The 21,014-nt window shown below is 47.4% G+C and overlaps 1 protein-coding gene across 3 annotated transcripts in view; it reads right to left on the bottom strand.

Annotated features, from left to right (window-relative positions):
- GATAD2A (GATA zinc finger domain containing 2A) overlaps positions 1-21,014 on the bottom strand; it is a 101,848-nt gene that overhangs the window by 70,716 nt on the left and 10,118 nt on the right. Inside the window, exon 1 of one of the 3 annotated variants that reach the window (XM_036093938.2) lies at positions 17,268-17,483. The exons of 1 other annotated variant lie outside the window; for it this stretch is intronic. The gene's annotated coding sequence lies outside the window, so the exon portion shown is untranslated. Of the gene's footprint in view, positions 1-17,267; positions 17,484-21,014 lie in introns of those variants that run through there. One more of the 3 variants, XM_036093933.2, reaches the window with a different exon arrangement.

A 21,014-nucleotide genomic window follows, 5' to 3' on the forward strand; every position in this document is an offset into this window, starting at 1 on the left:
GCTTCCCGCTGAGCAGGGAGCCCAATGTGGGGCTCGATCCCAGGACCCTGGGATCATGACCTGAGCCGAAGGCAGACGCTGAACGACCGAGCCACTCAGGCACCCCAGTAAATAAAATCTTAAAAAAATAAAAATAAAAATAAAAGAGGAGCAAATATGATTGTCTGGGGTTCTCTGCCTAGGGCAAGGCAAGCAGGCAGTCAGTCTCCTTTGCAAACACATATGTCCCTGTGTGACCTGTGACTGTAAAACATGTAAAGAATCCTCCTGAGATGACTAAAGAGTGGTCTTGAGTCTCCAGGACCAGTCAAAACAGGAAAATTTGGGAGTGAGGATCACAAAAAGTCCCACCTGCAGAAGACATCGCCTCCATCTATGAGGCAGCCAAGAGAAAATCTAATGGCAGCCAGCCTTATTCCCAAGAACGTATCATCCAGGCTGCCTCCATGTCTTACAGGATCTCAATCAGCTATGTTAGCTTTATAGCTGGCTGCCAGGTTTATTTTCATGTCAAGAAATAAGACCTCCAGCCATTCTACTCTTATGGCAAGTTTTCTTGAGTTTACTTTTAAAAAAGCAGTATCAGGGCACCCGGGTGGCTCAGTCATTAAGCGCCTGCCTTAGGCTCAGGTCATGATCCCAGGGCGCTGGGATCGAGCCCCACATCCGGCTCCCTGCTCGGCGGGAAGCCTGCTTCTCCCTCTCCCACTCCCCCTGCTTGTGTTCCCTCTCTCACTGTGTCTGTCTCTGTCAAATAAATAAATAAAATCTTAAATAAATAAATAAATAAATAAGCAACACCTTACTTATCATAAAGGCAACCTCCTGGAAAGGTGAGAATTCTTCTTTCACCAGTGGACAGTTACCTTCCACTACCACTGAGGCATCGTGGGCCCTAGCCACAGGCACCGTGTGCTTCCTCAACCAGGTCTGGGTGGCCTGGAGCCTGCATGCGCCATGCAAGCAGGAGCAAAGCCACCAGCTGAGTACCTTCTCCAAGCTGTGAAGACAACCCCTAAATCAGCAACTCACTCTCATTTGGTGACAACACAGGCACCAACCCTGATCTGCATATTCATGAGCAGGGCAAAGACCAGTAAATTACACCAATCTCTCTGAGGAGCAGCATAAAGGCCATCCGCTGAGCTTTCTTTCCCACAAGCCATCTTCCAACAGGCGGTCCTGGAGAATAAGCAGCTACCCTGGTACACCTGAAACTAATGTAACATTATGGTGTCAACTATACTCAAATTTAGAAAGGGAGGGGGAGCAGACAGACTGCCACAATATGGTAATCTTGAACAAGTACTGCCCAAGTGTTTAAGAACCGTATCTTATTTTTCAGAATATTTTTCTTTGGAAGGGAGAAGGGAAAGCTTTTGTTGTTATTCAAGAGCACCCAGAAGGAGCAGCATTCTAAAGAAGGCCCCAATAGTATACATACAAATGAAGACCTGGGCCTAGAAGAAAAGAACTTCACAGTCCTGAAATCCAAACAAAGTCTACTCACAGTAGTTCACGTAACTTATCTTTGAAAGGTCCAAGATAAGATAGAACTATTTTGGTCAGTTAGCAGTTGGTGGGATGGGAGAAATCTCACCAAAGAAATATAAATGGGAGAGGACCTCCAGTTTTCACCTCTAAACCCCACCCCACCTCTTCTCTCGGCCTTCTCACTACCAAGGAAAGTACCCACTAGCCATCCTACTACAGCTGGATGGACCTGGAGCCTCAGGTGACCTCTGCCACCTTGATCCCCAAGAAGGGTACTATCTTCCAAGCTGGCAATGGGAGACCAAGAAGCAGTGACTCTGGTCTATTTAAGCTGGTAGTTTCCCCAAGCACTAAAGGTTTGCCTAAATCCAAATCCAGTGGGGCTAGTGAGTACCCAGGCAGGCAGCAGGGTCATTGTCCAACCACAAACCTTCCAGATGTCCCCAAGCTGAGTTTCAGACAGGAAGGTGGACTTGGTAGAATTTTAGAAATTCAGTCTGACAGTAGGTCTTCAAATACAAAACAACCTACAACCATCTGACCAACCAAGCTCCTAAGTGGCAGAATTCAATTTCTTTGATCATCAGGGCTCAGGTCAAATAGTCAATACCATCAGGTAACTTTTTTTTTTTTTTTTTTAAGATTTTTAAGTAATCTCTACACTCAACATGGGGCTCAAACTCACAACCCCAAGATCAAAAGTCACACGCTCTACCGACTGAGTCAGGCAGGCACCCCCATCTGATAACTTCTCAGAAGTAGCTGAACTGTCCACCAACCACAGCATTGCACTGATGGCCCTGACTAAAGCCACATGGCCAGCCCAGCAGTCCTGAGGCCTTGCAGCGAAGTCCAGGACAATGGGCTGGTTCCTGGCCCCAGCTGCTTCATCACTGCTGCAAACTCTGATGATGTACCACAGCAATCACAAAAATTGCAGGACTAAAATGCTGCAAAACGAGAAGGAAGAAACTATAACAATGGCAACATCTATCAGTAAATAGTGGCTCACACTACATATACCAATTAAGAACAAATTGAGAAATGATGTAAATAGATGCCACACCTTCCTGACAATATATCCAACAATAAAAGTATGACAGAGGATGTCAGGAACAGAGGGGCTCCTCACAGAACCATCATCAACTCTCTTCACCACCCCCAGCCCTACAGGATAAAATGAGGCTAAGATGGCGGTAAGGGTGAGCTGCACCTGGCTTCTCTCAGCTATCAGAGCTCACCAGTGCCCGCATGGACACTTCCCATCACTTATCCTCACAGAAGGGTCACAAGGAGGGACAGGGTGGACAAAGGGCCCTGCTTGTTAGTTATGTGACGTGGCCCAAGAGCTAGGACCTAAGGATCAGGAAGGAAACTGCACTGAAGATCAGATGCCTGGAGAACCCTGCTCCAAGAGAAGCAAAGCAGTCAAGGCCAAACTGCCCTCACAGAAGCTTTATGAAGAGTTAAGGGCTGCCTTCTGGGGTGCAATGGCAAGGAGACCAGAGTCTCACAATTTGCTTGTTGCTTCTGCATCCAGTCGGAGTTCTCCTTGCTGGTAAGAGGTTTTAGTAATAAAACTCTGAGGTGTGGGGCGCCTGGGTGGCTCAGTCATTAAGTGTCTGCCTTCAGCTCAGGTCATGATGCCAGAGCCCTGGGATCAAGCCCTGCATCGGGCTCCCTGCTCAGCAGGAAGCCTGCTTCTCCCTCTCCCACTCCCCCTGCTTGTGTTCCCTCTCGCTGTATCTGTCAAATAAATAAATAAAATCTTTAAAAAAATAAAACCCTGAGGGGGACGCCTGGGTGGCTCAGTCGGTTAAGCGTCTGCCTTCGGCTCAGGTAATGATCCCAGGGTCCTGGGATCGAGTCCCACATTGGGCTCCTTGCTCAGCAGGGAGCCTGCTTCTCCCTCTCTCTCCCTCTGCTTGTGCTCTGTCAAATAAATAAAATCTTAAAAAAAACAAAAAACAAAAAACAAACTCTGAGGTGTTACAAGATACAATGCAAATGTCACATGAACCTCTGCCTTAAAAGAAGAAAGCATAAAGAAATCTGTAAGGGCCACACAGGCTTAGACTGTGCCCTCGATGGGACTTCGTCTGTATCTGAGACTAACCCCAGAGTAAGCTGGAGGCCCCACAAAAGGCAGGACTCTGCCACACAAACTCCTTGTCCAACATGGACTGGAGTGTCTTTCTTCCATTTGCACACACCAGAGTAACTGCACATGTCAGGCTCCACTCCAGCAAGTAGGCTAAGCACATAAGCACATATAGCACATATAAGGCTACCCCCCCACACGTACAAGCATGCATGCACATACGCATACACACACCCACAAATCAGCACATGTGCACACAGACCAATACATTCAGGCCACCACACAGGCACACACAAGGCCAACACACTTTGTCCTCCAGGCAAAGGCACAGTTCTAAACCATCAACTGTTGAAAACACAGACCACACATCCCAGAGAATCACTGTCCTACATGGGCCAGGTCCAAACTACCTCACTCTAGTGTCTCTGAAGCACAGTCTTGGCAAGACAATCCAACCCCAAGCAAGACATTCAGTGGGAAGTTGCCCAGGGTCTCAGGCCATCAGCCCTCCCTGTAAGGGAGGTTGCAAGGCCAGCACAGGTGTAGAGGGGCAGGACCACGAGGGTGGTGGTGTTCACTCACCTAAATCTTTACTGAGCCAGCCTTACAGGAGACCCTCCTGCCTCCTCCAAGGCCCACCCCACTGCCCTGCTCTGCCTCCAGCTGCCTCACACACACCCAGGTCCTATCTAACCATCCAGCATCAAGGTCCAGCCTAAGACCCAGGCCCGGGAGATCTGTCCCCAAGACCACAGTGACACTACTGCCAAGGCGGGGGCTCTGCTGTCCCCATGGTCCAAGCCTCCTCCTGAGTGCTCAAGCATCAGTGGGGGAAGAAGGTGAGGGCCTAACTCTTCACTGAGAAAGCGACCATTAGGCACACAGTTTCAAACTGCTACAGAAAAGCCCACTGACAACAACTTCTGGGACACTGAAAGAATCATCTTTAACATGTTGACAAGAGATTTTGTTATAAAGGAGGAAAAGAAAAGCATAACAGTGGCTAACAATTACTGAATTCTTTATTTGATATCAGGCAGGGTGCCAGCACTTCACATGCCTGATTTCATTTAATCCTTATAACCACAAAACAAGGTGCTGCCAATGCTACCCACTTCACACGGGATACTGCCAATGTTACACTTCACATGGGGGTACTTCCAATGTTACCCACACTTCACAAAGGGTATTGCCACTATTACCCCTCCTTCACATGAGGTACTACCATTGATACCCACACTTCACACAGGGTACTGCCACTGATGCCCAAATTTGACAAGTGAGAAAACAGAGACTGACAGAAGTCAACGTGATCGGCCAGGGTCAGAGGGCTAAGAAGTCAAAATGGGGATCCAACCAAGTCAGCTATCTCCCAGGCCCAGGCTCAAATCCGAACCACTGTACCATCAGGGACAGTCTGACTTTGAAACCATCCTGAGGCTGGATCCTTCCCAAAGTTCTGGGGAATTTTCCTAGAGCAAAGATCAGCACACCAGCAATTCCTCTTCTAAAAGCACACTAACTTAACCCTTTCCTGAATTGCTAGAAACCTCATGGAGGAATGAGCCTCAACTGTTTCAAGCTGTATCCTGTGGACCAAGTAGCAAATTCAATGACTCCCTTTCTTTAAAAGGCACAAAACCCCTCAGGTGTTGAAGCACTATTTCTGAGCCCTTACCTGCCAAGGTACAAGCCAAAAGGCTTAAAGGACCTGATCAACATTGCCAGCCTGGGTCACAAACCAGAACCAATTTTCATTTTCATTCCTATTAAGATGTACACACATGCCAACCACACTCTAGCTCATCACAGGAGCAAACCAGGGTCCCTCAGCAAGGAGCCATGTATGCAGATTTCTCTCCTTCTTTGCATAAGAACAGCACGGGGCTCACAAGTGTGAGGCAGTAAACACAGCAGACACAGACTTGTAGGAAGAAGTTCGGTCTCCTGGCCACTGACACAACAGAGAGGAGAGCAGAGGACATAGGGCTCAGGACAGTCCAGGCCCTACAAGCTCTGTATAAGTGGCACCAGGCTGCTGCCCTCACTTAACTCGCCTGATTCCTTACTCCCATCTTCCCCCCAAAATCAGGACTCTGACAGCGTATTGTTCATCACCAACCAGGTGCTACTCTGGAACCCAAGTCATTTCTTTCCAAGTGCCAAACCCCCAAGGCCTCTTTCCTTCCTGCAACAACATGCCCTCCCCCCCTCTCAACACTAGTGTTGTCACTCTGTGGGATGCCCACCTGTCTTCTCCCCTGGACACTGCCAAAAGAGCCATGATTTGAAAACATTTCAGCAATGCATGAAACAAGGAAACTTTCCCAAACCAGGAAGGAGCAGCTGTTGGAATAATTCATGTGAATGTTTTAGAGAAGAGCCTTAATCACTCTGGGTCTCTCTGGAAAAGTGTCCAAAACTCAAGTTGGAAAATCCTCAGAATCTAGAAAATGCAGGTTACCAACCAGCTCCTGGGGCACTGGAGTAATATCGAGCCTCTTCCTGGTCTCTCTAATTGCTACAATTCCTCACGTTACGGGCTGTGTCCATCTAGGTTCCATCTGTCATTACTTCACTCTTGGGAACAGAGCAGAACTTTTCCTACATATATGAGTACGAGATGGTCCCTTTTATTCTTTCACCTATTTTTTGTGCCTTCTTCGAACACAAAGCACAATTAGTTTGGGAGGAGACTTAAGAACAGATCAAGTTCTGCACCTTCCCCCACAACGGAGGTAGCCACAATCTGGCAGATTCACAGACATACCCCTTGCATTCAAGAGGGTTCTAGAGGTCACAGAGGGCCTTCATGCCTCGCCCATTGTATCCTCCCTCCTAGCCACGTAAAACAAAGAGGAGGCATCCAGCACCAAAGGCCAGACTATCTCACCAACATCCACTTTTTCCCCAGGCAGTAGACGCTACCTTGGACCACCTTCTCCAGGACCCAGTTCACTTCACCTTTGCTCAAATTCAGCACCCCTGAAAGCAAAGACCCACAATCTTAGAGCCTATGTCACCTTCCAGTCCTCACCCTGCTGCTACCTCTCAGACATGCTCATACCCACTCTTCCCTCTTTCTCAGGGCACCCTATCCTATCTCCCTTATGTGGCCATTAAGACCCTTGAGGGCAGGAAAAGGCCATCACTGGACTCCAGGGGTACAGCACAGCCTGAGCAGGGAAGGGACCTCATTTTTTTTTTTTTAGATTTTACGTATTTATTTGTGTGTGTGGGTGTGTGAGAGAGAGAGAGAGAGAGAGGGAGAGAGAACAAGTGGCGGGTGGGGAGGGAGGCACAGAGGGAGAAGCAAACTCCCCACCAAGCAGGGAGTCCGACGTGGGACTCGATCCCAGGACCCTGGAACCATGACCCGAGCTGAAGGCAGATGCCTAACCGACTGAGCCACCCAGGTGCCCCGGGACCCCAGTTTTTGAAGGACAGATGACTTGTTCTCAACCCCTGGTATCCAGCTAATCCCCACCCAATCTCCTGGCACAGTGTCTCTGGCACCTGTCCCTGCTTTTTATTCCCCACCAGGCAAATTCAAAGCCATATTAGCTTATGCCTGCCTTTTATCAATGTCCCTTTTTCCTGACTGGCTTCCCTGCTCAGTTCAAGTGAATACTCTCCTCACAAACTTCTGAGGGTTCTCCATGCTTTTCAGATGAAGTATAAACAGCCTTCCATTTTAAGTCATCAACAATAACTGGAACAACCTGCATTTTTTTTTTTTTAACCTTATTTCTCACTATGACTTTCCATAAACCCTGAGGTCTGGGAGGGTTATCTGCCAACTCCATCCACCCTTGATGTTCCAGTGCAAGGAAACACTCCTTGTAAATGGTCTAGTCCAACATCACCAACCTTTTCCACAAGAGCTGTAGACCTCCAGGGACCAAGAAAACAGCCCCTTCTCAGAAGAGTGTGCTGGAGAGTGGAGGGAGATAGATCAGAAGCCCCATCTTGTTCATATCATGGCATATAACAAAAATTATATTTGCACAGCACACTGGAGTATACTTAGGGTTACTCATAACCTGGGGCTAGGACCACCTGGCTGCAAAGACATCTCTGCATCACTGTCACCCATCCCAGCCAGCCTGCTAAGAAGCTCTAGAGAATCCCACAGCCAGCAAGACATCTCCTGCTCTGTTCATTCCACCATGTGGTGGTGAGAAGCCTACACTGCATTTCACTTGATGGGGCACCTTCCAGAGCAGCTTAGGCGCTTAAATGTCAATAGTTAACTTAAAAAAAAAAAAAAGGCCAACAGTGGTTCACAGACTCAGAAGGCTGGTTGAACAGATCAAAGTTACCTTAATTTTTCTAAGCAATTTAAGTTTCCTTTTTCCCTTAAGCCATAAACCAAGGCAACAGAGTGGACAAGCTCTCCCACCATCTTAACCTTCACAAAAGATGGGTGCACATCTGAAATGCTCACTCAATGTTAAGCCCCTTCCCCAGGTGATGACCTGTCCACTTTCACTGCCTTTTGTGGCAGGGTCACCTGATCTTCTCTCTGAAAAGAACCCCATCCATACTCCCTGAGGGGGTGAGTGGGTGCCTACTGGCACTAGGAGTAGAAAAGGCCTCTGTCAGATTGTGACTCACCAATGGGCGTCCTGTAATCCCTCATGGCCCCCACCCCCAATCTTTTCTCTTCCAAACAAAACATGTTCAATCCCTCTAACCGGTTCTGTGATACAGTTTAAAGACCACTCCAGCATCAGATTGTGCTGTTCTAGAATCATCTAGCACCCTCAGCTGGGTGTTAAGGACCCCCCCACCCCCGGACTAGCACAGCCAATCACTGAAGCCTAGTTCAGCATCTGACATTTAGCCCATTCCACCTTATTTCCATGGTTGCTTGTTTGGATCTTGAAATGGTCACCCACATATCACCTGAAGGATTTCTGCAAGTAAGTGCCATTACTCTTTTTTTAATAGGGAAAAGGAGTTTTATGCTCTATAAAATTGAAAGCCATTACCCACTCAATTCCAAAACAGGAAACACTGCTAGTTTTGTTTCTGTTTTTGTTTTTTTAAAGGCAGCCCTGAGTTCTTCCTCCCTATGTCATGTCCCATCCTTACACTACAGACACCATGACGACCTCAGGGATCAAAAAAAGATGAGGTTCCTTCACTTGTCCTGATGGCACCATGTGATGTACAGAATTGATGAATTACTATATCATACACCTGAAACTAATATGACACCATACTGTTAACTGAATTAAAATAAAAACTTAAAGAAAAAGATGAGGCCATGAGGAAGGAAACCTGCCATTGGACCTCCTAATTAGGGAGGAGGAACCTAGAACAAAACAGAACTGACCAAACCAGTGGATGGAACTAGAGGGTATTATGCTAAGTGAAATAAGTCACTCAGAGAAAAACAAATATCATATGATTTCACTGATTTGTGGAATTTAAGAAACAAAACTGATGAACATAAATGAAAGGAAGGAAAAATAAAATAAGACAGAAACAAAAAGACAAACCATAAAACTCTCCTAACTATAGGAAACAAACTGAAGGTTGCTGGAGAGGAGGTGGGTGGGGGGATGGGGTAACTGGGTGATGGGCATCAAGGAGGGAACTTGACGGAATGAGCACTGTGTGTTATATGTAACTGATGAATCTCTAAATTCTACCTCCAAAACTAATAATATACTATATATTAATTAAATTGAATTTAAATGAAAAATTTAAAAATTAGGTAAATAAATAAATACCTGACCAAACCATAGACAAGGACATGGGGTGCCTAGCTGGCTCGGTTGGAAGAGCATGCAACTCTTGATCTCAGGGTTTTATGTTCATGCCCCACACTGGGTATAGACATTACTTAAAAGTAAAATCTTTACAAGAAAAAAAAGAAATAAGGATGACAGAGATCAGACCAAGGAGGCTCCAGGAGAGAACAGAGAGCTATGTTCTCCTTCCTTATGCAAATTAAACCAGGGGTAGGCCACTCCTCCTCTCAGGCCTCAGTTTCCAGTTTGTAACATCAAGAGCTGCCCCACTCATCTTGAAGTCTGTGCTATGTTCAGTAAAACAGCACACAGAAGCAAGCTAGTCCCAGGTGAATCCTAAACTTGTCTGGGGCCCAAGGATCAAACATAGTTACATTTTTAAAGCTCTGCCTGACAAACAAACTGACTACAAGGCTGCAATTTCATTTCCATCCAGACTTGGTACGTTAATATCTCTGCCCAAGAAAACTTCAAAAGCAGACCAGGCAACTCCTACTACTGACACTGGAGGTTCCTCCTTCTCCCCAGACTTTACCAGAGACAAAAGCCTCAACAAGAGAAATTTCAAAGTTTGGGAAGGGAAAGCAAGAGACACATGACCCACATACACACTGCTAAGAAGGTCAGTTAATCAAACAAAAATGTTAAGGAAAACACTAATCAAACCTGGAAATCTCCCAGGGTTCCAGTGCGTATAAGAGAATCCCAGGGAAGGTGCGGATTCAGAATCCTCTGAAAAAACCACTGCCATTGAAGGGGCAGGTGCGAGAACCCTTTACATGCACAGGAGTAACACATGAGACAACAAAAAATGAAGTTCAGGGGCATCTGGGTGGCTCAGCGGGTTAAGCGTCTGCCTTCTGCTCAGGTCATGATCCCAGGGTCCTGGGATCGAGCCCTGGAGCACCACATCACACTGGACTCTCTGCTCAGCAGGGAGCCTGCTTCTCCCTCTCCCTCTGTCTACCGCTCTGCCTACTTGTGTGCTGTCAAATAAATTTTTTAAAAAAAATTTTTATAAAAAAAAAATGAAGTCCAATCATTTGAACTGGCAATGTTCTGTCAATGATACGTAAGTCCTGAGAATATCATAGGTCTGGAGTGACTTGACCAATTCAACCAATGCCTTCAAACCAAGAATTTAGTTTGCTACACTCCTACTTTCCCCAAACCATTAAGCAATTGGGAAAAAATGTGTTTCCTCTGCAGATGTGAATAAGGTTGTAGTGGCAAAGTTTTCAAAACTTGCTGAGTAAACCGCCCCAAAACAGACAAGAAAACTAAAAATCTCTTACCACCACAAAAATCCACCGAGTGAAGAGAATACAGGCCTAAAACCTGCTCACCTCCAAGGTCATGTTGAGCAGCTGCCTCTAAGGTAAGAATGTGTGGAGTACAGTTTAACAACCACTGACTCAAAGGCTAATTGCACAGAACAACTGGGATTAGAGGAAATGTTATGCTGGGATTATACGCAGGTTTAAAGCCACAGGGTTTCTTTTTTTTTCACCTTCCTTCCAAATAATTTGATGACCTTTTTAGGTGAGATCTCCTTACAATGAGCTCTAAAGACCTCCAAATTGTGAGGCTGTGGTGGAATTTTGTTATAAAGAAAATCCAAAGCCTCAATCTGAGTGTTTCATTGCATGTGATAATTGAGATGTGCGACCTTATGGGAATCATTATGTAGTTGTCATCTAGGGGCAGAATTTTGTCTTAGAGGTGAATGAAGGAGTCAGGAGCTGGGATACCTCTTTTGAACATTTCTATTTGTCCTCACAGCCATCCTAGGAGATCAAAGATACATTCCCTGTCTACAGATAGGAAAGCTGAGGCCAGGTAGGCAGGCAACCCACCCAAAGCTGAAAAGCACTAAACTACTCAGTGGCAAAGCCCAATCTGTCCAATTCCCAAGCCAGCTTGAGAGCTGTAAGTCTGGAAGGAGACTAGGATTCAGTCCCAGGCTCTCCTATTTGCCACTGCATGCACCATCAGGAGGCAACCCACTTCCCATCACTGGCCAGAGATCACTTAGGGATAAAGCCAAAAGTGCTAGGGGCCCCTCCTGGTTCTTAAAGGCAAGATCCCCTAGCAAGTATCTTCCCATCTCACACATGGAGGCACTGTTCCTAAAAGTCAGAACATGAGATTTAGCAAAGCCAGGAAAGGGGCTATCTCCTTTCCCCTGGTGGGGCCCCACCAACCCAGCTATCTTGTATCACTAGGGAGGCACCCAGGCTAATGGAAAAAACATACAAAATCTGAACTCATAAAGGCTGGAGCCCACTCCCAGTTGTAGAATACTCAGCAAGGTGGCCCTAGAAAGTGTCACCCTCTGTAGGGGACTTTGGCTTCTTCCATCTGGAACATTGGGACAGGCTATGGCTCCAAGGGGCACACAGCAGTGACAGTTTGTCCTGAAAATGTGGAGGTGCTCCACACCCAAAGCGAAGCAGTGCCTTTGTGCTCTGCCTCATCCATCATAATCATAACAGCATTCACTGAACTATACACACACTAGGCCCTGTGCTAAGCCACTTGAATTTATTATCGCATTCCAACTCAGTTGTTCAAGGTAGACATTACCTCCTTTTCAGAAACTGGAAACAGAGGGTAAGGTTCAGTCAGCAAGGTCACATCACTAGAAAGTGGCAAGTGGAACTTACACCCAACCTAAGGCAAAGCCAGGGCTGGTCCATGACACCACTGCAGGGACCTGCTGCCTGGAAATAGGGAGGCTCACTTCTCACTCAGCAAACAGCAGGCAGCCCTGGATGAGGAACTGGTTGGCCACTGTAGTACAGCAGTATTTTTTAAAGTGCGCCCAAAGGCATCACCTCATTTAGGCTGAATTAAGTTTGAAGATTCAAATCAAAAGATCTGATCAGCATGGCAAGTCAGGTGGTGCCACGTCTGGAGACAAAACTACAGGAGGAGGAAAGGCTGAAAAATTCTTCAACCTCAACGAGTGGAGACTTTCTCATCAACCCCACACTGCCTCTACTCTCTCCCCAACCCGCCCCCCATCCCCAGCTGCAGCTAGCTATCTTTGAGGCCAAGCAACCTCAAAGTACTAGTCTCAAACCTTCCCCAAAACTCCTACCTCAATTTGCTGAGAGCCCACTTGCAGGTATTGTCCATATCCTGCCAGCACACTCTATCTCAGATGCTGGTCTCTCTCATTCTCAGACAGGTATCAAGCCTTCAGTCCTTTCATATAAGGAGCCAGGAAACAAGAAGGCAAGGCCCCTGACAAACTTGCCCGAGAAACAGGGTTACCTTTCTGAGGATCAAGAGAAAGTGGGTGCAGTGCACTGAGAAGCTGCAAGGGCCCTTTCCCCCCGCCACCCTAGAGGGTTCCGGAGGATTCCCAGTCACTTCCTAAGGCTACCTGCAGGTATTCAATTAGAGTAAGTTCCTTTGTCTTCTAAAAGACTAACCTACATTTTCATCAGACAAAAAGAGGTCACAAATACAGCCTAGAAAACGAGGGGAGGGGCAATAAGCCCATGGTCTGACATTCCTCTTGACTAAAAAGTCCTGGATCACGTTTGCCAGCATCTACAAGTATGCAGGATCTGTCCCCAGCTGTTACTTTTGTTTCTAAGAACACCAACCAGCTTCACTACTTCCACTTCCCTGCCACCACTTCAGGTCCCGTCTTTTATCTAAACCTTAACCGGTGGCCTTCTAATTCAGTGCAAGATGTAGCTTTGCACAGTTAGAACGTCATTACCCAAAAGAATAGCAACCTGAAGCCAGACTGTCTAACTAACCTTCTGAAACAGTTCAGATAACTCAAGAGCATCCATTCTAACAATCGACCACCCTTAGCAGGCAACAAACATAGTTCTGTGAGCCTCAAATTATGACACTGCCAACTTGTTCTTCCGGTTTTGCCACACTTCCCAACCCAACAACTGTTACAAGGAAATCCCAGAGATGCTCTATTACCCCAGGACGACTGCTCATAAAGACCTCACCTAATCACCTGTTTCATCATCTTTCCAGTTTTCTACAATGAGCATAAATTAACTCAATTATCAGGGGGAGAAAAAGGTCTAGGGAAAATAGCCTTGCTCATTCCATCTAATGGCTCAGAAACATCACAAGTCCAAGCAGGTAGTTCTCCAGACAAGTATCTGAGTTGCCCATACTTTTGGAGGTTAGCACACTGACATTCCTTAACTGAACTCATTGGTAAGGCCGTTACATTTTGGTCTCTGTTAGGAATTGACAATATCCAAGACTCTGAGAGTCATTCTTAATTTTCCCCCAGGAGAACAAATACCAGAAAATGCCAACATTTGGGGCACCTGGCTGGCACTTGGTAGAACATGTGACTCTTGGTCTCGGAGTCGTGAGTTCAAACCCCATGTTGGAGGGCAGAAATTACTTAAAAAAATACAGGGTGCCTGGGTGGCTCAGTTGGTTAAGTGACTGCCTTCAGCTCAGGTCAAGATCCTGGAGTCCCAGGATTGAGTCCACAGGGAGTCTGCTTCTCCCTCTGACCCTCCCCCCTCTCATGCGCGTTCTCTCTCTCATTCTCTCTCTCAAATAAATAAAAAAATCTTGAAAGAAAGAAAGAAAATAGGGGCACCTGGGTGGCTCAGTCAGCTAAGCGTCTGCCTTCAGCTCCAGTCATGACCCCAGGGTCCTGGGATTGCGCCCCATGTCAGGCTCCCTGCTTGGTGGGGGCCCTGCTTCCCCCTCTCCCTCTGCTTCTCCCCAACTCGTGCTCTCTCATGCGTGCGCTCTCTCAAATAAATAAAATCTTTAAAATAATAATAAAGAAAAAGAAAATAAATGTAGGATCTCTTTAAAAAAAAAAAAAGAAAGAAAATGCCAACATTTCAGAATGGCTACGCTACTTTCCCACCCACGCCCTTCAGAAGCATCCTTCAGGGATCTGCTACCTAAGGCTCAAGGTGGTCCTGGCTGTGAACCCCATCACTGCCTTGTCCTCTTCGACAGGGATCCCACTGTTGTCAAGGTAAATCCCAGACCCTCTTAGGTCTGTGTGTGTGTATGTGTGTGTCTCTGCTCCAACCACCCTAATCTTCCTTCAGTCCTAGACACTCTATCAGAAATGCTCTTCCCTTTTCTCTTTACCTACTTAGCTCCTACACGTCCTCCAATCCCAGTTGGAGAAATACCCCCTTGAGTCTTGCTCACCAGGTCACAGCGTCCTTTTCTCCTTGACCCTTTTAAGTTTCCCCATGTTTATGAGATTAATTACGATTTCTCTCCCACTAATCTCATGGTAAACTCCACTGAGCAGGGATTCCTAGCACGGTGCCGGAGGCAGAGTGTACACTCCGATATTTATTGAATAAGTCTATCCAGAAATCACTCCTTGCAATGCCAGAAATTCACAAAATAAATGATGCAAAGCAAGTGAGAGCTACTGAAGAATTAAGAATTGGAGTCTTTAAACTGTGTTTTATTACTCAAATAAAAAGTGTTTCTTGGGGCACCTGGCTGGCTCAGTTGGAAGAGAGTATGCAACTCTTGATCTCAGGGTTGTGAGTTCGAGCCCCACATTAGGTATAGAGATTACTTAAAAATAATGATAATAAAAAAATAAAAATATCTTTTTGAAACCATTTCTTGTTTTTTAAATAATCACAAAACACAGAGATATCAGAAAGTTTAAGGAAAAAAAAACCCCACTCCTCACCCTAACCCAGAAATTTTGTTGACATTCTGGTACAAATCCTTCCAGGATTTTTTTCTACCAAGAGTAGCATTATTTCTTTCCTCACTATCAAAATATACAATTGCAGGATTTGCCAAATGATACTGCATTAACAGAGATGACTTGACATTAAAAAAAAATGATGTCATCTGAGTGGAAAAAACAATGCATCCAAATTGGTAATAAAGGACCCATCCCAATTTCTATATCACATCCAAGATGAGAGATAATCCTCTGTAAAAATCAGCTTCAGAATTTTAGGGGAGGAATATGTGATGAAAGACAAAGAATGGGGGACTACATGAGGAAAGGATCTACTGCAAATTGCTCTCAAAACCTCCATTCTAAACTACTTGCTCTACAAAAAGGCCAACTTTTCTGAGTTGGAAGCTGAGGAAGCAAATGCAAAGGGGCAAGTCTGTGGCTTGACTCCTTCAAGGCCAGCTGGTAACTCTGCTCTCTGAGGACAACACAGGTCTACAATGGTGTCCCTAAGTTATCAGGTCATCCCCCCAACTCCCAGCAGAAGTAGACTGGAGCCTGGACAAGTAAACGGGCTCTTGTTTTAGGAAGGACCAGGAAATGCTCACACAGTGGGTTGCAAACAGGAACATTCCTGGGCTCTGATGCCCCAAACATCAGGCTCAAGCCAAGCTCTGCCCCTCTACCACTCGGCAGCCTTGGACAAGCAGCCTGGCATCCAGGAGCCTTAGTTTCCTCACCTGTAATGTGGGGATTATATCCTCCACCACGCTGGAGTGTTATGGGCAAGGAAGATGTCTCTGTACAAAAGGCATTCAAATCTGGGGACTGGGGTCTATCCTGCCCTCCTCCACAGCTTGCTGTCAGGTGTAACATGCTACTAATCTTAGCATCCTGATCTGGTGCCAGCAAACATTAGTTCACCTAATCTAACTTAAAGAAAACTTGTAACCACTACCAGAAAAAAAAAAAAACACAAAAAAAAACCCATCAAAGGATAGTCAGTACAAGTCTGAAGCAACTACACAGAAGGCTCTGTCCCTCAGTTTATCTGTGCTGCCACAGCCAGAAGGTGTCACTGTGCGAAATGGACACACAGAACCAGACACTTAACAAGCACCGTGTACTCAAGAAAACTGAAAGAAGTAAAAGGGTAAGGAAGAGAAAAAAATTAAAGGCTCAAGTGACTCACCCGGACTTTGATCTAAAGAATCCAAAGCTCTCAAGATAAGGATGAACTACACGGCTAAAGACGCTGGGTCAAATACACAAAATTAAATAGCCCCCACAAAGTTCCCAAGGCAGGGCAGAAACGCGCACCCAAGGGTTGACATTCAGTTCCTAAGAGAGGGATCCCCATTCATTTCTGGGTCCCAGTGTGTCCACACACACTAAGTGTCAATCACGCTCTAGGCTGGGGCCCTGCCCACAAGCCTTTCCTTGTTGAAGTGATCAATTCCGATTCTTGGCAATAATCCCTTTAAAAGGCCAGCTGCCGCTGTCTAGTCACTGATGCCGACCCATTCCAGGTGGGGGGGGGGGATCAATAGAGCCACCGCCTAAACGGGGAGGCAAATTTAAAATGTACGGCCCTATGAAGGGCTCGAGCCCGGAGAGGGGGGAAGGGTCCTGCGGCTCCCGGGGGTCAGGCAGTAAGGGCGCGAGGAGGGAGAGTGCCGGCCCTGCAGGCGTGGGCGCGCGGGGACTCTTATTCTGACACGGGATCCTCCGCCGCCGCCGCCGCCGCCGCCGCGGGGTTCAGCGCAGCGGCCAGGCCCGCCCGGGACCCCCGCCCCCCCTGCCTGGGACCCCCCGCCCCGCGCGCCCACGTGCCGCCCGCCCGCCGCCCCCGCTTGTCCTGGCCGCTCGGAAACGACCCCTGGAGGCCCAGCCCCTCCCCCGACCGCGGAGGAAGCGCAGAAGGAAGGGGGGCGACGCCGAGACTTTCCGGGACCCCCGCCCGGCCCGGCCCCCACGTGCCTGGGCGGCGTCGGAGCGCGGAACTTTCTAGGGTAGCGCTAGCAAGACGCTCCCAGAATACAAGGAGTAGATAGAACTCACTCACTCGCTCTCACTTTTCCATGCTCACGCGGGGGTCTCTCAGAGCCCACTGACCCCCGACCCTGTCCGACCCTCGCCACCCCCGCCGCTCCAGGCTTCACCTCACGATCCCAGCCCCGACCCCACCCCTCCAGCCCCTGCTCCCCGCCAAGTTTGGTCCAGAACTTACCGGGCCGCGGGCCGGCCGGGCCCTAGGGCAGCGCGCGGGTTCGTGGGGCCGTGGGGCCGGGGTCGCCTGCGGGGCCGGGCGGCCGAGGGGCCGGGGGCGCCGGGCCGCGCGTGCTCGCTCCGCCTGTGGGGCCGCCCGGGCCCGCGGCGCTCGCTCCGCCGGTCCGCCCGCCCGCCCGCGCCGCCGGCCAGATAATGCGCCCCTCGGCCGCACACATGGAGCCCGGCGCCGGCGTCACCGCCCGGGACATGCGCACCAGGTCAGCGCGCCCGGCCCGCGGCCCCCAAAACACCGGGGAGCTCTTAAAGGCGACGCCGCCCGCCCGCGCCCGGCTGGGCGGGGACAGAAGGCCGAGGGGCGGGGCCTTATTGGGGGGGGCGGGGCAAGGTTGCGGGGAGGGCGGGGCAAGGGAGGCCGGCACCGCCCCGGAAACACCGCCTCTCCGGACTACGCTCCACGGGCAGCCCTGCTCCCCCCGTTGGTTTCCCACGCGGGTGCGGGCGGGTTCCCTCCCCGCAGAGTCCCAGTGCCTTCCGCAGGGCCGAGGGGTCGTCGCCAGCTCACCGGCAGCAGAGCCTGGCGGACCGCGCCCAGGGCTGACTCACGACGCTCTCACTACTGACCTCGCTCCAGCTGAGCTACATGACCTGGAGCAACTCAGCTGCTTCTGAAAACGGAGGTTAGAATGCCACCCCCACGGGGGTCGTCACACAGAAGCTGCGCTCCCGGGTATCGGCTAAACCATCACTTCTGTGCAATGAAGAGAGTTCTACTGAGTAAGCTCCAGACCCACCCACTTGAGGATGACTGCTCTCCCTCTCCAGTTACCTCCCAATCTGCAACCCCCCACCCCGTGTTCTGGGAGGTGAATGCCCCCCCCCGCAAGACGGCAAATCTGCACCCTTCCCTCTCCAGTAACTTGAAGGAAACACGGGAAGCGTCTAACCTGAGAAAGGATGGGCTTTTGGATATGTTAAAGTATATGAAGGGAAACACAATTTCTTTTTTCTTTTTTTTTTTTAAAGATTTTTTATATATTTGACAGAGAGAGAGACAGCCAGAGAGGGAACACAAGCAGGGGGAGCGGGAGAGGGAGAAGCAGGCTTCCCGCAGAGCAGGGAGCCCATGCGGGGCTCGATCCCAGGACTCTGGGACCATGACCTGAGCTGAAGGCAGACGCTTAACGACTGAGCCACCCAGGCGCCCAGGGAAACACAATTTCAATAGAAAAATAAAATATCTAATATCACAAGAAAGCTCTATCAAGATTATGTTTTGAAGAATCACCAAAAAAGGCCCTTTTCATGTTCTTTTTCCGGAGTTAAAACAATTCATAAGACTCCTAGACTCCTGATTAGTGGCTTTTAATTTGTTTTATAACACATCTTAATACACATTCATACAACTGAAGCAAAAGTTTCACCAAACATACTTTAACCACTTGCAATGTACTCTGATATTAACTATTCTATTTCATTTTTTTAAAGAGATTCAATGTAATTTCAACCCACCATTGGTCTTGACTCCAAACCTGAAAAACAATGTAGAACAACTTTTACGTATAAAATTGTATTCCTGCTATGTGCCCCCCCAACAATAAGAGGTTCAAAAAGGCCCATTTTAATTGTGTTGAGTTCCACACATAATTAGCAATTTTTTGTCCTTGATTCCACCCCCCACCCCACTCCCCAAATCTTCCAACTGCTTAATGCAACATCTGGCACAACTCCCCTGGGCCAAAAGCTAAGCATTCCTCAAACTAAAAATGATACAAAATGCAAACTGTTGACCCCCAAACGCCTTCCCTGACCCAGTTTTGTCAGCAATTTGCTTTGCTACAAAGAATTTCAAATGTTCAAATTCAAAAACCAAACAAAAACAGTCTTCTTCTCAAACAGGTGACTTGGTATAAGAATGCGGGAGGCTCCCTGATCCCATGTGCAAGAAGAGGTTAAAAGCAAATATCCAAAATTTTCACTGTAATTCGGCAGCTTTATAGTTTGAGAACTGCTTTACTCTAGGACTATTAATCAGATGATGTATATTAAAGCAATACAAGCAAAATATTACCTCACTGCTCCTCACCTGGGTCTTGATTAATGCCAACTTAATTAACTACAAACAGCAATGTGTGGTCAAGTGGGAGACCCGAGACTTGAGATAGACATAGAGATTCCAGAGTCTGAACTGGCAAGCCCTGTGTGAGTCACCAAGGTGACAACCACCCTGTTTTAAAGAGAGAGGCATCAGCTGCGACATATTAATGGCACACCCCTGTGGACTGAGGTGTGTACTGGTGACAGGTGGGCTGCTCCAGAGGGCAATGCCAACATCTCCAGCTGGGAAAGCAGGGGTGGGGGTAGGATGAAGTAGTCACAGGGTTTATTTTTGTGATAGAGAGGGCCAGGTGTGTAGATGGAAAAAGTGACAGTAAATCCAGACCTGTTTGGGGTCCCCGGAGCTCAGGCAGGCGAATGCTAAGGCTGCTCAGACTAAAAACCTTACTACCTCAGTGTCTAGTACTGGACTAAACAGCAAATAGTTCAGCTGGCTGATTACGAAATATGATGCAATCACCTTTAGATTCCTTTCTAAAGCTAAAGAAACTAAAAGACAAATAAGGCTAGTACCATGTTTTTGTTGAAGTTTTCCCTCTGCCCTAAAAACAAGGCAGTCAATTAATACTTACAGATACCAGTTAATATAATACTTTGAAAACACTTCTGTTATTTAGTTAAGCAAAATTTCCTTCCAAATTCATTTTAAACTTAATATCCTTCAAAGATCAGATTCTTGCTAATAATAGCCAGGCCTCCTTCCACCCTAACCACTGCAAAAATATTCTAATTATCTTTCTAATGTACTGTTAGATAAACTTCTAAATGCCATCTGAGCCCGTTCCTGCACAACAGAGGGACTAAAGAAAAGAAATTTGGGCCGAATTCCATATGTTCATGGCCTCTTTTATAGCAGAAAATTGGTCAAAGGCTCCACAGTAGCATGAAACTGAAAAGGAGTAGCATCACCTACTGAATGTTTAAGGTACTGTACTTTTTTGTTTTTAATCAGGAGATTTCTTTAAAGTTTCTGGTGGACAAGATTTAAGATGTCTTATGTGCTAAACACTGACGGACAAGAACTGTCTAAGAGACCACTCATCCCAAGGGTTTTGCAAGCTGAGGAGCCTGCAGGCACCATCTCCAGAAGTTCACAGGCTGGTGGCACAGAAAGGCAGAATGGTTTCAATGCAGAAAATGCATTCATAGGAAAGACAGGAATCACAGAGGAAGGGGCTGCTCCCCTGCCTGGGGAGGAGTCTGGGAAATCTTTGTGGATGTGACATTTGAGCCAGTTCTTAACAGATGAATATCCCAGGCATCCAGAACAGCAGAGGCAAAGGCCAGAGCTGGCCACACCTGGAGTGTGGGGCTCTGGGGGCAGAAAGGGCTGAAAAGGGATGGATTCATTATCCTTTAAACTTTTTAGATGTCTTTCTCTCTCAAAACACAGAATGAATTGTCATCTACTTACTTAAATTCGAAGGCTAAGCAGACCTAGTTCTGTAGACTTTAACTAATTTTGAGATTACTGCTATCAGTGACACTAGGCTCCCACTTGTTTTCTAAAGAATAAACAGGTTGTTCATTCAAAAGTGTACCAAATGTTTTTAAAAGTACTTTTATGAAAAAGAGCACTGACCACTTACCATACTTTGCATTTTTATTATTTTTTTAAAATATTTATTTA

This window comes from Halichoerus grypus, chromosome 1 (assembly GCF_964656455.1).
Source record: "Halichoerus grypus chromosome 1, mHalGry1.hap1.1, whole genome shotgun sequence".
In the NCBI taxonomy this organism is placed as follows: Eukaryota; Metazoa; Chordata; class Mammalia; order Carnivora; family Phocidae; genus Halichoerus; species Halichoerus grypus.